This window comes from Oxyura jamaicensis, chromosome 1 (assembly GCF_011077185.1).
Source record: "Oxyura jamaicensis isolate SHBP4307 breed ruddy duck chromosome 1, BPBGC_Ojam_1.0, whole genome shotgun sequence".
Taxonomy (NCBI): domain Eukaryota; kingdom Metazoa; phylum Chordata; class Aves; order Anseriformes; family Anatidae; genus Oxyura; species Oxyura jamaicensis.
The window spans coordinates 95,931,837-95,949,619 of NC_048893.1; the positions used below are offsets into that span (position 1 = coordinate 95,931,837).

The following is a 17,783-nucleotide window of genomic DNA, read 5'->3' on the forward strand; positions in this document are numbered from 1 at the left end:
GAGTTGTGAGAGGGCTTATGTTTCCTGCATAAATCTTGACTTCATTGCTAGTTTGCACCCATTCTCCAAAAAGAGAACAAGGCGACAAATTCCCTTCCCACTTGGCATCGTTTCTTTTCCATTCTTAGTTTAACTGTATTGTATGTGTTTTCTCTAGTTTTCTAGTATTTTATAACAAAGCATTTAAGAGGTAAGTCTTCCATAGAGCTATTTCTTTGATTTTCAGAATACTCGAAACAACAACAACAAAAAAACACCACCCAACAACAACCAACATTTGTACTCTGTAGTTTCTTGTAAAGCCATTGAATGTCTTATTTTAAAAATGGTTTGTGGTTGATTGTTTTGTTTTGCTTTGACTTTTTGCTTAATTTAGCAGAACTTCACTTTTTCACCTTACATAAATATTTCTTTGAAATACAAAGTATCAGTAAATAAACCTGGAGATTCTTAAATAACTTAAGCTCCCTTCAGTATATGAAATAAATCACAGAGTTACAGGGCATAATTTTCATCATGATGCCCAGACTTCCACAAGTTTTTGCTCCAATTATCAACCTTAATGTAAGCAGATATGATGGTCCAAGAGCTGAAAAGACCTCCCGTGGGAAGGATGACAGTGGGATGCACTAGAACAGAGTAGGCAATGCAAAAGAGCAGATGTATTGATGCTGAGCAAAAACATTATAAAAGCTGTAAAAAAAGACCCTTAAAAATACCTTTATTAAAACAATTAGTGTAACGTTATTTATCAGAAATAATTTGGTTCTGTAAAAAGAAATATCCTCGTGTCTGATAAGTATATGTACATGTACCCAAAAATCTGTTATTTTCTCCATAACAGAATGGACTCCTGGTACTGCCACATGGACACTGAAACCAGAGAGGCTGCTTTGACATGTTCTTCCCTTGGGAGGCTCAGCTGAGACTACATGATTTATTTCTGAAAAACAGAAGCCTGCCTTTTTTGAAAAAAAAAAAAAAAAAAAAAAGTCTCCAGGCTTGAGGTAAGATGATTAAATCAAAAGGTAAGCTCTCTCTGTACCCTGTCAAAATCCTAGTATTGTACACTGCAAAATGGCCCAGCTATTTTATCAAAGAAGTAAAAGTAAACGTTTTTTCCTCATGAAGCTTAAGACTTGACACACCATGGAGCTGCATTCACAGAGTAGTACTGCCATATAGCTACTTGCTATTGCCATGCTTCATGCAATCACGTTATTACTTGTGCTGAAAAAGTGGGAGAAACTGAAAAGAATTCACTCAGCCAGGTCAAATTTTCTCAGCAAAGAAGGCAGAAATGAATTCTGCTGCCACAGGGGTGACAGTCTAGGCTGCTCCCACTGTGGAAATGGTTCAGACAGAGGGGATGATTCAGGCAGAGCCCTAATGTGTTGGATTTGCAGTTCCTGGAGATGTCTTCTCTTTCTAGCAGCTGCTCACCTTGATTGTGTGTGCTCTGGCTCACTGCAGCAACTCTGATTTAACAGAACATCATTGTAAGCAAAGAAAGTCCCTGTCCATTGCAGTCTGCTGCCCTAGCACTGTTCTCTCCTGCCTGTGGTTAAAGCCTATGACCAAATCCAGGCAGCTTCACTGGTTTTACTTCTGTTCTTTGTCTTCTGTGCTTCACGTGATCTCTCTTTAAGTCCCCCTCACAAACACACAGACCTGATAGTTTTAACCACAAGGCTAGTCTTTGAATTCTTGGCAAAGCAGAAGTCTAAAAGGACAAGTTGTATTTATATATGATTAAAGATTAAGTAATGTTGTCCTTTTTTCACCATCTAGCCCGACAGTTCTCCACTGCCACAGGCTGGGACGAGCTCTAGTTTAACTGTGGAGTTCATAGAATCGTAGAATGGCTTGGGTTGGAAGGGACCTTAAAGATCATTTAACTCCAATCCCCTATCATGGGCAGGGATGCCACCCACTAGATCAGGCTGGCCAAGGCCCCATCCAGCCTGGCCTTGAACACCTCCAATGATGGGGCATCCACAGCTTCCCTGGGCAGCCTGTTCCAGTGCCTTACAACCCTTATGGTGAAGACTTTCCTCATGTCTAGTTTAAATCTATCCTCTTTCAGTTTAAGACCATTCCCCCTTGTCCTATCATAGTCTACCTGAGTAACGAGTCCTTCTCCATCTTTTTTATAAGACCCCTTTAAGTTTTGAAAGGTCACAATGAGGTCTTCCTGGAGACTTCTCTTCTCCAGGCTGCACGTCCCCAGCTCTCCCAGCCTTTCTTCATAGGAGAGGTGCTCCAGCCCTCTGATCATCTTTGTGGCCCTCGTCTGGACCCACTCTAACAGGTCCACATCTTTCTTCTGCTAGGGCCCCAGACCTGGACGCAGTGCTCACTTCTCCAGCCTGTCCAGGACCCTTTGAATGGCATCTCTTCCTTAGATAGATATCTTACCCTTTCCTATGTGTAATCAAATCCCCTTGAAATGTTGGTACATGGGTTGCTGCATCCATTTGCACTTCTCCACTCTGCCAGATGCACAAGTGGTCTTTGTCTCTGGCTGGGTGCAGGAGCAGCGCTGCCAACCAGTGATGAAGCAAGAAACAAACGGATAAAATTCACAATCAGACAAGAAACGTTTAGATGTGGAAGGGAATGGCAGAATGTTTTCAAAACTGCATAGTTCAAAACTTTGGTTTAGTGTCCCTCAGTTAACATTTTCATTTATCTATTTTTGCCAATGCACATTTCACATTTTGTACCTAAACAAAGTGCTCTTACCTAGTCAATGGAGTTTGAGGGCTGCTCTTGTGAGTGACAGCTCCTCCCACTCTTCTTTCTTCTCACCCTCTTTGGTTTCATAACCTAGCCTTTTTCTTATGCTTTCTCCCCTTTCCCCACCAGTACCCAAGGAAGAAACTATGTTTAAATATTCAGAAGTACAGCTCACAGCAGGATGTTGTATTATATAGCCCTGAAAATGTGCAAGCTGTGTTTTCCTCTTCTCTTTTTAAAGACTAAGTTGTTACATTCAGAATTTTGCTAGTTGTCATTAATGATTGATATGCTTTTTCTAACTTTTTCCCTAACTTTCAAAATTAGAAATTAATGACTGTTTTTCTGAGATTAAACATCATGCTTTAGACAGAAATCTTTAATGTAACCAGTGATGTGCACCATTGAGACAGTAGCTGATCATCCTTCATAGGATGATATCTTTAAAAAAAAACAACAGCAAATCTTACCATGTCTAACATCTGGTTCCCTTCATTCATATTTTCCACACTTTTCTGGTACTTTTATAATAAAAACAGGTGAAGATTCAGTCCAGCTTTTTTGCGTCCTTCCTTCCTTTCCCCCCCCCCCCCCCCCCCCCTTAAGAGAGATTTAGTAGTTTGAAGTGACTAAAATGATTAAACATGGTCTGCTTATTTCTTAAATGTAGCTATATATAACAAAAGATGTGTGTCATTAGCCTAACAAACTGCCAAGAGCCAGTAAATGGTTTCAGTGCAAGATCAAGGATGAGGCTAATGAACAGCAAACTTTACTTGTTACCTGAGAGTAGAGAAATGAAACACAAATGCACTAAAGAGAGATAATTAAGAAATGCCATCATGGTAAACCTGCACTCTGTGTGAGTTTGTGTTGGCCAAGCTGCAAGGTTCTGGAATGGCAGACAAAAGTTTACAAAAGCAAGTAAAGCTAGTTTCCATTTTAACGCTTGCTTTTCCTGATGGTGTTATCGGTTATATGTCCAGCAGCTATGGGTGACAGCTTAATAGGTCATCTTAAATAAGATATACACACAGAGCTGCTGATCAAATATCACATAAGTAAGTGGATGAGACATTTGTTTTTTAGATGGTTGCAGTGGATTAAGAATTCCACAATAAATATATAAATTCCTGTCACAATATCATGTACACAGAGCTCAGACTTGTTCACTAGGGACTGTGCAATTGCTTCACCTGAGAGCAACTCTTTTCTAGAAAAGTGTCAGCTTTTGGAAAGCTCCTATTCTTTGCTCTTACTATGGGATTTGGAAAGCCCACCACATAATGATACCTGCAGCTCTCTTTCCTTGTCTTTCCTTACTAGCTATATACAAAAATAAGTCTATTTTCTAGTTCAAATCTACCTTTACAGATGGTTAAAAATGCCATTGACTTTTATGCCAAAATCTAAGGGAGACATCTTAGGCTGCTCATCTCACTTCTTCATTTTGTCATCAGTCTCTCAGTAACTGGCTGGCCCTAGTGAAGAGAGCTTTGTCTATTTTCGCCAAGGAGATAACTTGGTGTCACTAGGCCATTGTAGAAATTTGAAATGAAAAAAAAAAAAAAAGAAAAAAAGTGCCCTGTGCCCCCAATATATGTTAATCCCCATTTAGTGCAGTGGGAGAAGCTGTGCTCACACTTCAAGGCACCTAACAAAGGTCTCTGTGACTCAAAGAGATTATTACTGTTTTTTTTAGAGGTTTTATGGTTCAAAACAGCTCCAGTGGAATGAAAGACAATAGCATAATACCAAGGGGGAGATAGGTTGTGTGTTTGTAGATACTGCAGCAGGGTTTGTGAGCCATTAAGGGTAGAAGGTCTGCTGGGAATGCACTGGAGAAAACTGTGTAGGACAGAAAGATCCAAATCTGGGTATGGTCTCAGCTATTGTGCTTATTTGAAATGGTCTCCTCAGCAAATAAGTTCCAGATCCCTACCTGCCTTTTGTCTTAATGGGAACCGGTGGTTTGCTCCAAAATGTTTCAGGAACAAATTAACTTTGATGCAGTTTAGATGATTAGAAGATAGGGACTTAAGAACAAATCAGGGAAGTGACAGTGTAGACATACCCACAGGTACTCATTAGGAATAGAAAGTAGTTCTTTATTCTAAACATAAACATCCTAAAATATTAACCAAAAAAAACCCTACAAACAAACAACAACAAACAAACAGCAACAACAAAAACAAAACCAGCAAAAAATAGGCACCCTAGGCTTTTAGTCTAGATGAAAAGAAACATACATTTAATCTTTCCCAAAACAGCAGGGGCCTTTTTTGCCACTGGCAACTGTCAGTCATCAGGTAATTTCCTAAGTCCTGCAGTACAGTCCTTGAGAAGAGTGAGGGTTGGCTGGAAGAAAAAAATCAAAAGCCTTCAGTAAAAAAAAGAGTGAAAATGAGCTTAATTTATAACCCTAATGTAAAAATTCTTTGTGCAGAGGAGATGGTAATGATGCCATTTTGTTGGGCAAGCCCAATATAGAAGATTGTTTATGTAGATACAAGTGTTAGAGAGGACAGAATGTAAGTCATTTCCCTAAGAAAGATATAAACTGCCTTAAATGCAGCCTTTACAGAGTCTTAAATGATATTAGACTCCTAAAGTTTAACTTCCCTCTTTTCTTGAACAGATAATTGTATTATTTACTTGTTTTATCTGGTGTGTTTGGATTTTTTCAATGTTACTGAAAAATGTCAGTATCACTGTCTGTTCCTGGCTGTCCTCCCTGGGTGGGTGGCCCCTGGCCCTGGTTCATCCTCTCATGACATCTGGACTGTCAATGGACCCCATTATCATCCCCTGGCTCTGTCTGCCTAGACCCTGTGGGTCTGTGGCCTCTTGGTTGAGGCAACATCTGTGCTGGGGTCACCTCAGCTCCCTGCACACTCTCCTTGCAGAGAAGCCCTGCTCTCACTGTTCCTCACATGCCTAAATTCAGGATGTGGATGGCCATGTAGCAGTTTTTCAAAAACTATCTGCTGATTACATCATCTGGACATGAGTCAGCCCTGTGATGTTGATGTATGTTGGCACAAATGTCTCTGACTGGTCAGTCATTTCTGATCTTCCATTCACCCTCTTGGTTGTTCATGTTCAAGAGCATATTTGATACTCATTCTTTTGAACTACATTTCTTATAAAAACTTTAAAGTCCAATTCCATTGTTCAACTTATTTGCATTCCTCCTCAACCTGGTATCACCTGCACACTTACCAAGTGTACAAGTAATTCCCTCTGCTGATCTGTTAATGAATAATTAAATATTAAGTGTTATTAAAATTTTAATTAAAACATTACATGACACCCAGGAGAGTCTCCTGGTCAACCACAAGTGGTACATGCCTTGCAGTTTGACAGTAGTTGTAATAATGAATTATTAAGACCTATTTTCTAAGTAAAGTTTTCCAGCCAGTGGTACACACCCCTTCTTATATATTCACCCAAGCCATATTTATTGCTTTGTGTCTGTGGCAAGTTAGAAGCTTGTTCCATAGTTACTAGGATTTAATGTAACAACAGCTGGAGGCATGTATTATAGCTGGCTGGGCTGTGTCTCTAAACAATACTGGATATGGTCCAAATTTGCCTACATTCTCTGGTGGTTGTTGAGAGACCAACAAACCACAGCCTGAAATCTCTTCCAGAGATCATGTGTTAATAATAGATGTATTTATTTCAGTTCTCTCTTTTGGTTTCAGAGCTCTCCCTTCTCCTCAGTGGCTCAGTGACCTGTAGTCATCACAGTGAGCTAGGAAACTTGTACTCTGTGGGTTCCATCACTAATAGACTGGTTTGGCCAAGCCATGCTGATCTTTTATAATCTAGCACAACACTAAGGATAAGAGAATGAATACTGGTAGTTACTTTTTTTTTTTTTTTTTTCCACATTAAACTTCATAGATAGTCTTATGCTTAGTATGAATGAGCCGAATAGATTTAATGCTATCTAATGAGGAGTGTTTATGCCAGGTAAAAAAAAAATTGAAATGCTTTCGTTTTCTTCCATAGGAAAGATCAACTCTTCTTCAGCAAAAGACCAAATTATGGCCCAACTCTATCTAGAGACTAATGAATGTGGTTATGATACAGAGAAATCATCTGCACCTTACAGCTGGAAAATGCTTGTTTCTCACATACTACAGTATACTACATATACTACAAGTATTATGCACGCTGATTTCCCACGTAGGGGAAAAACAACAGCAACAATAACTACTGCTGCCCACAGTGAACATTTTTCAGTCAGGGCAGTGTCAGAGCATTTCATGCGAGTGCAATCAGAAGCAATCCAGGAATTCAGAAGACCAGGAATCAGACAGCTGAGGACAAAGAGAGCGTGGTCTGCCTGAAATCTAGCTGCTGTCAGGTGAGAAAGATGGTGAGACTGGGAGGAAGAGCGAAGAGAGAAAATGCAATGTGATGCTGAAATCACACTATTGTGCTGACCCTAGGAGTGATTCACTGAGCTCCTCTGTCCTCTATCAGAGAAAGGAAGCAATAATCAGAGAACATTCAGAATTTCTGTCTGTGAAAAGGCCCAAGCCAAACGTTCTGCTCTCATTATTATGCTGCTATAGGAGCTAACTACAGACAGCTCTAGGAAGCAAGAGTTACTGTGGGCAAAAGGAATGAAATCTGGTTAAAATTAACTTTTGTTTCCACTACTGTGAGGGGAAAAAAAAGAGAAGGGGCATTTGACTGTTGTCTATTTGTCCAGAATTTTTATTGCAGATGTGACTATGTAGTTACACATACAGTAGTTAAAGACTCATAAATTCTATTTTGAAGGTCAAAAGTCTCTAAAATTTATTATAGTTTTGATTGTGATTTATAGCTGCAGAGATAGGATGTTCTGCTCAAGCCAAGGGAAGCTGCCAAATGCAACCACACTTCGATAGGCACAAAGTACCTTTTGGAGGAATTCCTGGTTTTGCTTTATCATAAAACATCCATCAAATTGTAATCACTTCATTGTTGCACAGTAAGTAGCTTTTCTAGGTTAAGTAAGCCAGTTCAGTCCTTCTCACCCAATCTGTCCGAAATTTACATAATGGGTCTGACATTTCTGTGTTTCTCTTAGTTCTCCTTTCTGCTCTCCTCTTTTCCGACTGATCACGCTCCTAATGTTCCTTCATAATTCCTCACAAATATTACTTATTTTTATGGGTTTTGTATTTGACCTCTATGAAGTTGATGTGTGTGTTTGTATCAGTATGCATATATATAACATATATATACCCAAGCAGGTAGCTGGATCACCTTTGCACCTCATAGTGACAGTCTTGAGAGATTAAGCTCTGTATTCAATGAAATATTCCTTGTGGTGGAGAATGATTTTTCACTAGTTTAGCTCCTAAGGCATAATGGCTGTGTTTGCTAGTGGGCCAGCTGACTTGCTAATTCATGCTTGGATGTTTTGCCAATAAGCCTTTGTATTTTCCATCACCAACTAAAAACCAGTTCAGTCAAAGCCTGAAACAGTTGCACACTTATTGAACATAATTAAGTGATGGTTTTACCAAAATGCGGTGAATTACTTTCAGAATGGCAACAGACTGTTTCTAGGGAGTAATAATCCAAAACTTTAATTGGGATGGCTGCTTCTTCATTGTGATAAGCCCTCAAAAACAAAAAAAAAAACAACAACAAAAAACTTTCAAAGTCCAGCTTGCATTTTGCCATTAAAAAACACTACTTAAATATATTCAAGAAGGCTACATGTTTGTATGCTGATGTAGGGTTTTTTTTTTTTTTCTTTCTTCTAATAAACAAAATCACAACTCATACTTTATAGAAATCCTCTTGTTTGTTGATGAAGCCAGTGCATGGGCGTATTTAGGTTGAGCCTTTTGTGGTGCTTAGCTGCTGATACTTCATGGTAGAACAAGCTACATTTGATATATAAAGCTAACTAACCAGGTTCAGGCTCCCTGCCTCTTTCCTGGCAGAGAAACTGCAAATGCACACACAGAGATGCACAGCTGTAAGAGTCAAACCTAGTTTTATATCACTTCCACTTCTGAGTAAGCCTTCCAGATTATGATATTATACCCTCCAATAATAGGCAAGGGGAACTGAATAGTAATTAGAGTGTCTTGGTCTGTGTAGTTTTCTGTACTCTTTTGTGTTTTCTTCCTCCACGAACTGAAGGAAAACTGATGACATGAAGAAAGTGTGAAGGAAAAGACCAACAATTCTATTCTCATACTCCATCACTAATTTGTAAAGAGGAACATAATGAAAGTAATGCTTGAAATTAAAGACATATGAGACACATTCCCAATATTTTCTGTAGTATGTTCTGGTTTTAATTAAAATGTAAAGTGCACATTCTGAAGGACTTGCTTTTCTGCCAGGAGCAGCTGCCTTGTGCAACCTTTCCTGCCATGGACATCAAATGTCAACTGAAAAAAAAATGTTTTGTTCTTGTATTGAAACTTATACAGTTGGAAACTTTATTGCAATTGGAAACATAATGTAGAAGTAGAAGGCAATATTATGTTTCATGTGTAATTAGTTTGCAAAAAAAAAATATAACCAAGGGACACATTTTTGATAGAATAACTTCACACAATAGATGCAGAATAATGGATCACATTGATAGATCCTTCTTGCTAAACGCCACGACAAAGTAAATGAACATTTGTATAAAAATGCTATAATAGTTGAAGCTTGAATTAGAGAGTCTGTAACCTTTGTTTGTGATCATAAATTACAGAGAAATCCTGCAGGCAAAATAAATGCAACACTAATTAAAAAAAATACAGCAACAACAAAAACCAACAAACCCACCAACATTAAAAGCCATCAGATACAACCCATCAAATAGTGAAAACATTATATTGTGTACCTAACATTAATCACTTAGTATGCTATAGTACAAGTTGTCTCCAACAATTTCTGTAGTTATCTCACAGGTTAAATGGATAATCACACGTGGAGTTTGGTCATATAAAATACAACGGTATTAAAATGGTTTCAAATACTAAAGCTGACTAAAGTCAGTGTTTCTTTCATTCTGAAGCTACAAAGTTTTTTTCCACTGTTTCTGGGTGAAGGGCTAATACTAGGGGCAAGCCACTGAATCTGGCAGGTCACAACAGTTTTTCCAATGAATAACTTGGGGCAAAAAAAAAAAAAACATTCTACTCGTCTAGATCCAATAACCTCGGTTGCAACTTCTAGCAGCTGTGCACCAGTAGGTTACAGTAGGTTACAAAAGTGGTCTAAATTTTAATCACTTATGTCTTAAATGCTAAAATAGTGGTATGTCATTCCCAGATGTGGAACTGATACAGAAAGCACTGAGCATCTGAGAGATGTCATGTGCAGTATGAGCCTTTGTGTGTGTGTCTGTAACCCCAGCGCAAGAGCAATCTCAGCATTGGGAAATCAAACTCTGCAAGCAAATAGTGCCTCCTGCCTGTGTGTATTCGGTTAGCCCTTCCATTTGCTGTCTGGATTTAAAAAACAAACAAACAAACAAAAAGGTAATTTGGAGCTTGCAGACGGGAAGGAAGGAAGGAAGAGGAAGACTGGACTTGAATATCTGTAGGTTTCACTAAAGCCAGTGAAAGACAGAAGCAAAAACCTTTGGGAAAAAATTAAAGCAACAGAAACTCAAATATTTTTTCCTCAAGAAAGCAGAACTTCTGACTTACCTAAGAATCTATTTTAGTTCTTGTATTAAAATTTCACAATGGTTTGTGGTTCATTACTTTTTTTCCTTTGTTGACTCTACAAACACTTCACTCTCTGTGATGAAAATGAAGAAACTTTCAGATATTTATGACATGCCAAAGATAGAAGGTGCTGTCTTGCCCACGAGTGTTTGATAATTATGAAGAGGCATAGGCTGGGGTACCAAGAGCAGTGTGCTTACAGTACCTTAAAGCAACCTGATGTAAAGGTCAATGCTGTACTCTTTGCAGTATTCAGACAGTAACATTCCCTGGATTTACTAACGCTCTGAACAGCATTGTTGGCCAGTCACTTAAACATTCATCTCCTATGTGCATAAGAAACTGCGCTCCCTGCTTCCCAATTCCTCTTTAATGCAACACTGCAGGAAATTAGTGTCTGGTGTCAGCACACAGCAGCACACAGGTTTGGGAAAAAAAATACAAACTTTGCAGAAGATTTGTTTCTTGGGTCAACAGCTCTTAATATTTAGCAATCTAGAAATAAACAACTAACATTCTATCCTGTTTTCAACAATAACAAGATAAATGACAGATGGACACAAGTTTTTGGAAGATGAATTCAAATATAATTGTAATGACAGCAAGCAACAGTTTAGAGCAGAAGCAAATGCTATGCATGTTGAAGGGTGTGTGGGATCCTCTTTCTCTTCTTTGACCACTGAGACTTGTCCTCAAGCTAAGGTTCCTAAAATAAGTGCCCAAGATTAAGTGTTGTAAATCTCTCCTTCTGCCTTTTCTTACCATTGTTTGTAGACTTGTGTGGCTCAAAAACTGGAATCACAAAATCTTGTGCTTGGCTGCTATTGTGATTGTGTACGTGTGCTTGTGCTGTAGCATATGTACCTGTATGCATAGGTAGGTAGATCAATACATAAATGACTTCTCAGGAAGCAAAGAAACAAGATCAATGAAGAGCTACAGAGTCTACACTAAGCTGAGTTTTTTTTTCTGAGTTTGAAGTTTAGCTCATATTGTGCAGCTAAGTTCAGGTCAATCATATTTACTAGCTATGAAACTGTTACTCTCATTTTCCCCTATTTTATGAGAATAAGAGGGGCTTTTTTCCATGTATATAGTAACTTTTTTTTTTTTTTTTTTTTTAATAACCTCTCATTTCTATTTTCCTCATGTAAACGTTTACTGGGTTACTGCTCCAAGAACATCTAATAGTAGAAAGCATAAATATACATGAAATTATAATATCTGACAAAACAAAGAAATATAAAGTTGTTTTTTATAATGTGGAAAAATCCTGGGGTGCCCAGTGTCATAAAGCATCCAACTTTATGAATGTATGTAATTAATATGTATAAAATTAATTCTCTCTCAAACAAAAGCCTACCAGATTAAGAAGCTATACAAATTATACAGACTGCAACTCATAGCATGTTTCAATAACTTAAATAATTACAGGGATGAGAAGTACCATTTGAGTCTCTTTGGGTGACCTTGTCTTGGCAGGATCTACAAGTTAAATTAAGATGAAAACAGATGACAGTTCACATGTTGACGTGATAAAATAAAAAGATTCATAGCCTACTTGTATTTTCAGATGTGAATGCCAGCATACAAAATCAATCAGCATACAGGACTGCATGTGTGTAGCATATACATATCTATGTTGTCTTGGCATCAGCAAAAATTAAGCTAAGGAAAAGCAAAGTCAAAGGAATGCTGTCATATGAAATCTCATCTATGTTCAGGTTAATAAAACAAGTAAATGTATGTGCAAGGCTGATATCAACTGGGAAGGTTTCCATTCCTCAGTCCAACTTTAAGATAAAGCAGAAACTGAGTCCTGCTCTGTTAGATACCCCAACGTTTCAAGTTCTCCAGCAGTACAAGAGAAGCTAATTAATGAAAACCAAAGGACAACGAAAAGAAGCCAGATAAGCCATAAATATCTACAGGTATAAGCACACAGCAAGCGAGATAATGAAAAGTTAGCCAGATTTACCGTTTCAATTATCCAACTGGGTGGGTTGGTGGGGCTGGGTTTTTTTTGGGGGGGAAATGCCGGGAGCCGTTTCCACGAGGACTGGTCCGTGCGCATCCACTCCAGCGCCGCGGAGCGCGAAGCAGCAGCCCCGGTTCCCCCCTCGTCAAAAAGGCGAAGAAAAAAAAAATTAAAAAAAATTAAAAACCACGAAGGGGGGGGGGGGGGGGGGGAAGGGGAGGAGGCAGCCGGCGGCCGGGCAAACTCTACCGGCTGCGCTCCGGCGCCGCCCCGACAGCTCCTCTCCCGCTGCCTGGCCCCGGAGCGCTGCGGGAGGCGGCTCCGCGGAGAGCCGCGGGGAGGAGCGGAGCGGAGCGGAGCCGCGGCCGCCAGGGGAGGGCAGCGGACTGCGGGCTGCGGTGCGGCGCGGCTCCACCCGCGGCTCCCAGGCTGTCCGCACCCGCCGAGCCGGCCCCAGTGGGCCCCGGGGTATCCGAGGTGGGATGGAGGGGCTGGTTGCGGGGTCGCCGTATTCTAGATCCGCGCCTTGTGCCGGGGAAGGGGGTGGGAGGGGAAGGTCTGCATCAGCCGCCCATCTTCCGTGGAGTTTGGGCTCCTCTGGAGTGCATGCTCTTGGGTGAGGCTGTTCTCCTCCTCCAAAATGTTATGGCCAGGCTGTGAGGAAGAGTTGCCAGGCTGCGTGTGATGTGGCACAGGGGTGGACAAGGATGCACTCAGCGCTTCTGCAAAGGCAAAAGACCAGCTGGCAGAGCAGCGTGTTTGGATGGGGAGATTTTTGAAGTGACTGATACCTTGCTGCTGCTCAGATGTGCTTGAGACGTAATCGACCTGCTGTCAGCTGCACACCTATTCCGTGCCTTTTCTCTCTCTCCTTGGCATGCAGCACTGGGCCTCCCAGCTCAACACATCCCTGTGGATGCTTCTAGCCCATCATCCTGTAAAGCTGAGAGGTCACGGATGACCTAATTGCAAGCAGTACTTTCAGCTCCTTTTTCCAATGCTCTGTGCAATTTACTTTCCTCATGGATATTTACCTTGGTACTGAGTGATCCTAGGTGCTAGTTAGTAAACCATATGTGCCCTGTTTTCAGCTCATGAGGTTTGTTGTTTGCTTGGACCTCTGTTTATACAAGTCTTTGTTTTGGTTAAACCAGCCCCCTACATAACATTGCAAACTTTGATCCTACAAATACTGTAAAAAGATGAAAGTGCTAGAGATTCTTTTATGCCTTTGGCTATTCAAAAAGGCAAAGGAAAACCTAAGTAGACAGTAGCTCTAACACCTACCTGCATCACACAGCCACACTATATTTACATTGGTCTCTTTAGAGGTGGTCTCCCTGGATCACTTGACGTCTGCCAGGATCTGAGGAGGCTGCTTAGGGCTGGTATTCTTCAGGCTTTTAAAGTTCCAGTTTTAGATGAATGGAATACCTTTTTTTCTTTTGCAGGTTATGATACTACTGAATAAAGTCTTCTGCTCCCCCAGCTACCAGTCGTGTGTATCTCCTGATGTTGTTTGATTTAATGAACAAAGTTTTAATTATACCACAAGTGACTTAGAAATAGCAGAAGTTAAGCAAAACATTCCTTTGTCCATTGCTGCTGATGAGTAAGAGCTGACCATGTATGATTAACCTGTGTTCGCACTATCATCTGCTTCTGGCCTCAGATCAATGCCATTACAGCCGGTCTAGTGGGGGATGTGAAAGTGCCTCTCTAGAACCAACAATTTAGTATATGATTTACTGCAGCACCTATAAACCTTTTGCAAAGATTTTCTCCTAGGGAAAACTGACGGTGGCAGAAATTCTCTAGTGATTCCCGAAGCAGAGTGCAAGGGTACTGGTTGTCACAGTGTGCACAAGTAACGTCTCCAGTTCCTCCTTCAAATACCTCCTTAGGACCTCTTGCTTCCTGTGGTATGATTCCTGTGACACAGGTGGGAATTGCTCATTGCTACTTTGTGCTTTGTGTGTTCTTTTGCCTTCAAAGCATGGCCCAGCCTGAGATTGCACATTTGAGCAAAGCTGCCCCTACCCAGTGCAGCAGCACCTTGACCAGTGTGTGTGTCTCACAGCAATAGCTTTGATGGTAACAAGAAGTGGCTGTTCTGTTTTGATTATAATAGGTAGAAATCTAAAGTTTATTTTTGAGAGTATATTTCTTGTTGTGTCCTTCTACATAGGAGAAGTCACAGTGGGTCAGGCACAAAGTCCTTCAAAGTCCATTATCGCCTCTCTGAGGAGAGCTGGTAGTCAGTATGCAGGAAAAGGGCATAAGACTGGGGCAAACACAGAGTGCCTTGTCCTGTTACACCCTCTCATCTTGCTGAAGCTTACAAACTAGCCACTTTTTGAACACATTTATACTTTAGGTTTCCACAATGTCCTTCCAGCAAGCTGTTCCACAGCAGAGCTAGCGACTGGACTTACCAAAAGCCCTTCTTGTTTGCTTTAAAACTGTGTGTTTTACTTTTTCTTTTTCTTTCTCCTGTTTCTGAGTGTCACACAAACAGCTGTAGCAATTTTTTACTTATCTTAAGTGATATTTTCGTTAGATTAGATAAAGCTATTTAATCCCATCAGAAAAAATAAAAAAATGTAGGCCAATGAACAGGTAATGGCTGCATACAGGGCCTTGGAATTCCTAGGGAAGAAGGCCCACACTTCTTATGTACTTAGATCCCAAGGTTTTTCAGCCAGTCTTTTTGCTCTGAATTTCCATAGTGCCTATCTCATTAAAGTCTTGATCTTGGACTTGGGCTGCAAGACACTGTGACAGCACAGATAATCATAATAATGGATTGCTTGAATGATTAGTAATAAGCAATTAAAACATTGGCATGGTGGCTGGGCTGTGGATGCAGAACACTGATGAGTTTTGTAACATAACTGCATGCATTTCAGTCCCTTTCTGAGTAACTTTATGCAGCAAAACATCTTTATTAGATGAAAAATAATGTAAAAAACAGATTCCTCAAATTCAAGACTGCACCCCATTTGGTTTCCAAAGAGTGTTCATCTCCAGCAATGAGATGGAAGTCCCAACTTCTTCCTTGAACAGTCAGGGTTAGTCACCAGCATCTCAGAAATTTGTTCTGAGACAATTCTCCAAGGGTCTGTGGTCAGGAGAATTCCAAGGGGGATTTCTGTCCATTTCTGTTTATGGTAAATAAACTCTCCACAGACTACATTAAATTGGAAATTAGGGGTCTGAAGACATCAGTAAGGCTATGGAAGATTGGCATGAGTGAGGGTCACTTGCCACTTCAGAAAACAGCCTTTCTCACCTCTTGCATCTTTCTCACCTCAGTGCATTCAGAGCCTGGGGAAGAGATGTGAGTTATGGAATTACTTATTTACTGTGCATGCCAGCAGGCCCTTTACTGCACCTGAGCTCTGCTTCCCAAGGGCCAATGTGGTGGGAGATGAGCTGGACTGTGAATCTGGTGTTGGGAGAGGTGGGAGAGGGAATCCTCATTTATCCCAGTATTTGGTTTCCAGTACCCAGCCATGAAGTCCAGGTTGTTTTTCTCTTTCTACCTCTGTAAAGAGTGCCCCAAATCAATATCGATTAAAAAAATAAAAATAAAAAAAAAAATTGGAGATGGGTTGTAAGCCACTATCCTGTGTAAACTCTCCTACCTCCTGAAAGCAAGAGACTAGATAAGTTTGAAAGTCTGGGGCTTTTTCATCATGTTTAAATGACGCTGGTGCAATAAATCAGGTGGACAATTTCCTCTCCTGTGAGAGATTCCATTTGTCTGTGGGGTCTGTTTTTTTATGAGATATTTATTTCTTAGGGACATCAGCTGCTCCTTGCTGCTTGCCTTAGTTGTTCCTTGCTGCTTCATTGTTTCTCACTCACTAGTGTCAAACTGGTAGCTGGGGTTTGCTGCCTGCCTTCCTTTCTCTCTTCCTGAACTGCATCCACAGGCCTGGAGATTAACAATGTAGAGATGCTGTGGGCTCCCCCCCCCCCGGTGTTTTTTTTTTTTTTTTTTTTTTTTTTTTTTTTTCTCACACACTTCCTCCTTGCCAGGCATGGGTTTGAAAAAAAAACAAAGGCAATACCAGACTTTTGCTCTGGAAGAGCATGTAGCGTGCTGGCAAAGCTCTCCGTTCTGTGCTGCAAATGGATTAGGAAGGTAATGGATGGCTGGTACTCCCTTCTCCCCCCTCAGTTCAGGGTATGCCTGTACAGATTACAGGGCTGTTTTTCCAATAATCAAAGTAAGACCTGAACATGGAGGTGAAATTACCATTGTAGTTTAAGTTTTATCATGTTCATGGGTGTGATGGCAGCCTGTGCTATCAGTCTGAGACGAGTTCAGAGGAGATCCCAGGCCAAACTCCACTATGGAAACTGGCTGCCTGTCGTAACAAGCTGCTATGTGCTTAACTGTTTTTTTTGCTGCTCTTCCTGGTACCTCCTTGTTACCTTTCCTCTGCTGTGCCATCCCACCATTGCCTGTCAATATTAAGCCAGGGTAACACAGAAGAGCTCTAGTGAATTTTTACAGAGTTTATGAAAGGTAAGTGTAAAAGCTGATGCTCAGTATCTAAGGCCACACTGCTTTGGAGAAGAACCTCTTCCATGGCAGAGATTTATCAGGGCAGCAGCCCAGCATCACAGGGGTTTGAGAGCTCTGGTTGACCATCCCCTCCCTTTAAAAATCCCTGCAATCTTTTGCTGTTTTTTCTGAGCAAACCTGACTGTTGTGCATATCCTGACTAGCTTATGTGGTCTGAGGGGACACTTGAATCAGTGTGACAGTGAGATGCAGAGCAGGCTCAGCTCGAGGACTGAACACCTCAGAGCAGTGCGCAGGGGCTCCATGAGTGGTTTGGTGGACAGAAGAGGTGAGAAGATGCTTGCTGAACCTGCAGTACGGCTGCCAGTGCTTAGCATCTGTCATCTTTGGGAGCTGTTGCTGAGTCCCAAGATGACCACAGGACTGATGCCTCACAGTCCTTGCGTTTTCTGCTTTGCTATAAATACCTACATGTTTGGGATAAAATATGACATGAGGATGCCTAAATAGCTTTGGTTAAATGACGGGGGTTATGATGTTATTATTTATATCACCATGTTTAAAGAGCAAGGAATTTAGCCTTGTTGACTCTGCCTTGCATAGCCGTCACCATGCTGTGCTTTGGTGTGCCCTTAATGAGGGTCAGTGGAGCAGGTCAGTGCTCAGACCACCTGTGGTATGGAATACCAGGTGCTCAGCATCTCTCAAAATCAGGACATTTGTTTGCATCCTTTAATTAAAACACTCTCAGCTCCCTTAAAGTCTGACTATTAAGTGAGAATGAAGATTGCTACTTATGAAAACAGCTGATTATTTTTGCTTAATGAAATGCATGTAT

The 17,783-nt window shown here is 40.8% G+C and overlaps 1 protein-coding gene and 1 long non-coding RNA gene across 6 annotated transcripts in view; one reads left to right on the forward strand and one right to left on the reverse strand.

The window, feature by feature from the left end:
• LOC118160527 overlaps positions 1-7,751 on the forward strand; it is a 30,686-nt gene extending 22,935 nt beyond the window's left edge. For both annotated transcript variants that reach the window (XR_004747546.1, XR_004747547.1), the window contains exons 2-3: positions 845-1,007; positions 6,757-7,751. This is a non-coding gene — a long non-coding RNA (uncharacterized LOC118160527). The remainder of the gene's footprint in view (positions 1-844; positions 1,008-6,756) is intronic.
• HTR1F (5-hydroxytryptamine receptor 1F) overlaps positions 1-12,691 on the reverse strand; it is a 119,181-nt gene extending 106,490 nt beyond the window's left edge. For all 4 annotated transcript variants that reach the window (XM_035315309.1, XM_035315306.1, XM_035315308.1 and 1 more), the window contains exon 1: positions 12,409-12,691. The gene's annotated coding sequence lies outside the window, so the exon portion shown is untranslated. The remainder of the gene's footprint in view (positions 1-12,408) is intronic.
• Positions 12,692-17,783: the final 5,092 nt, after the last annotated feature.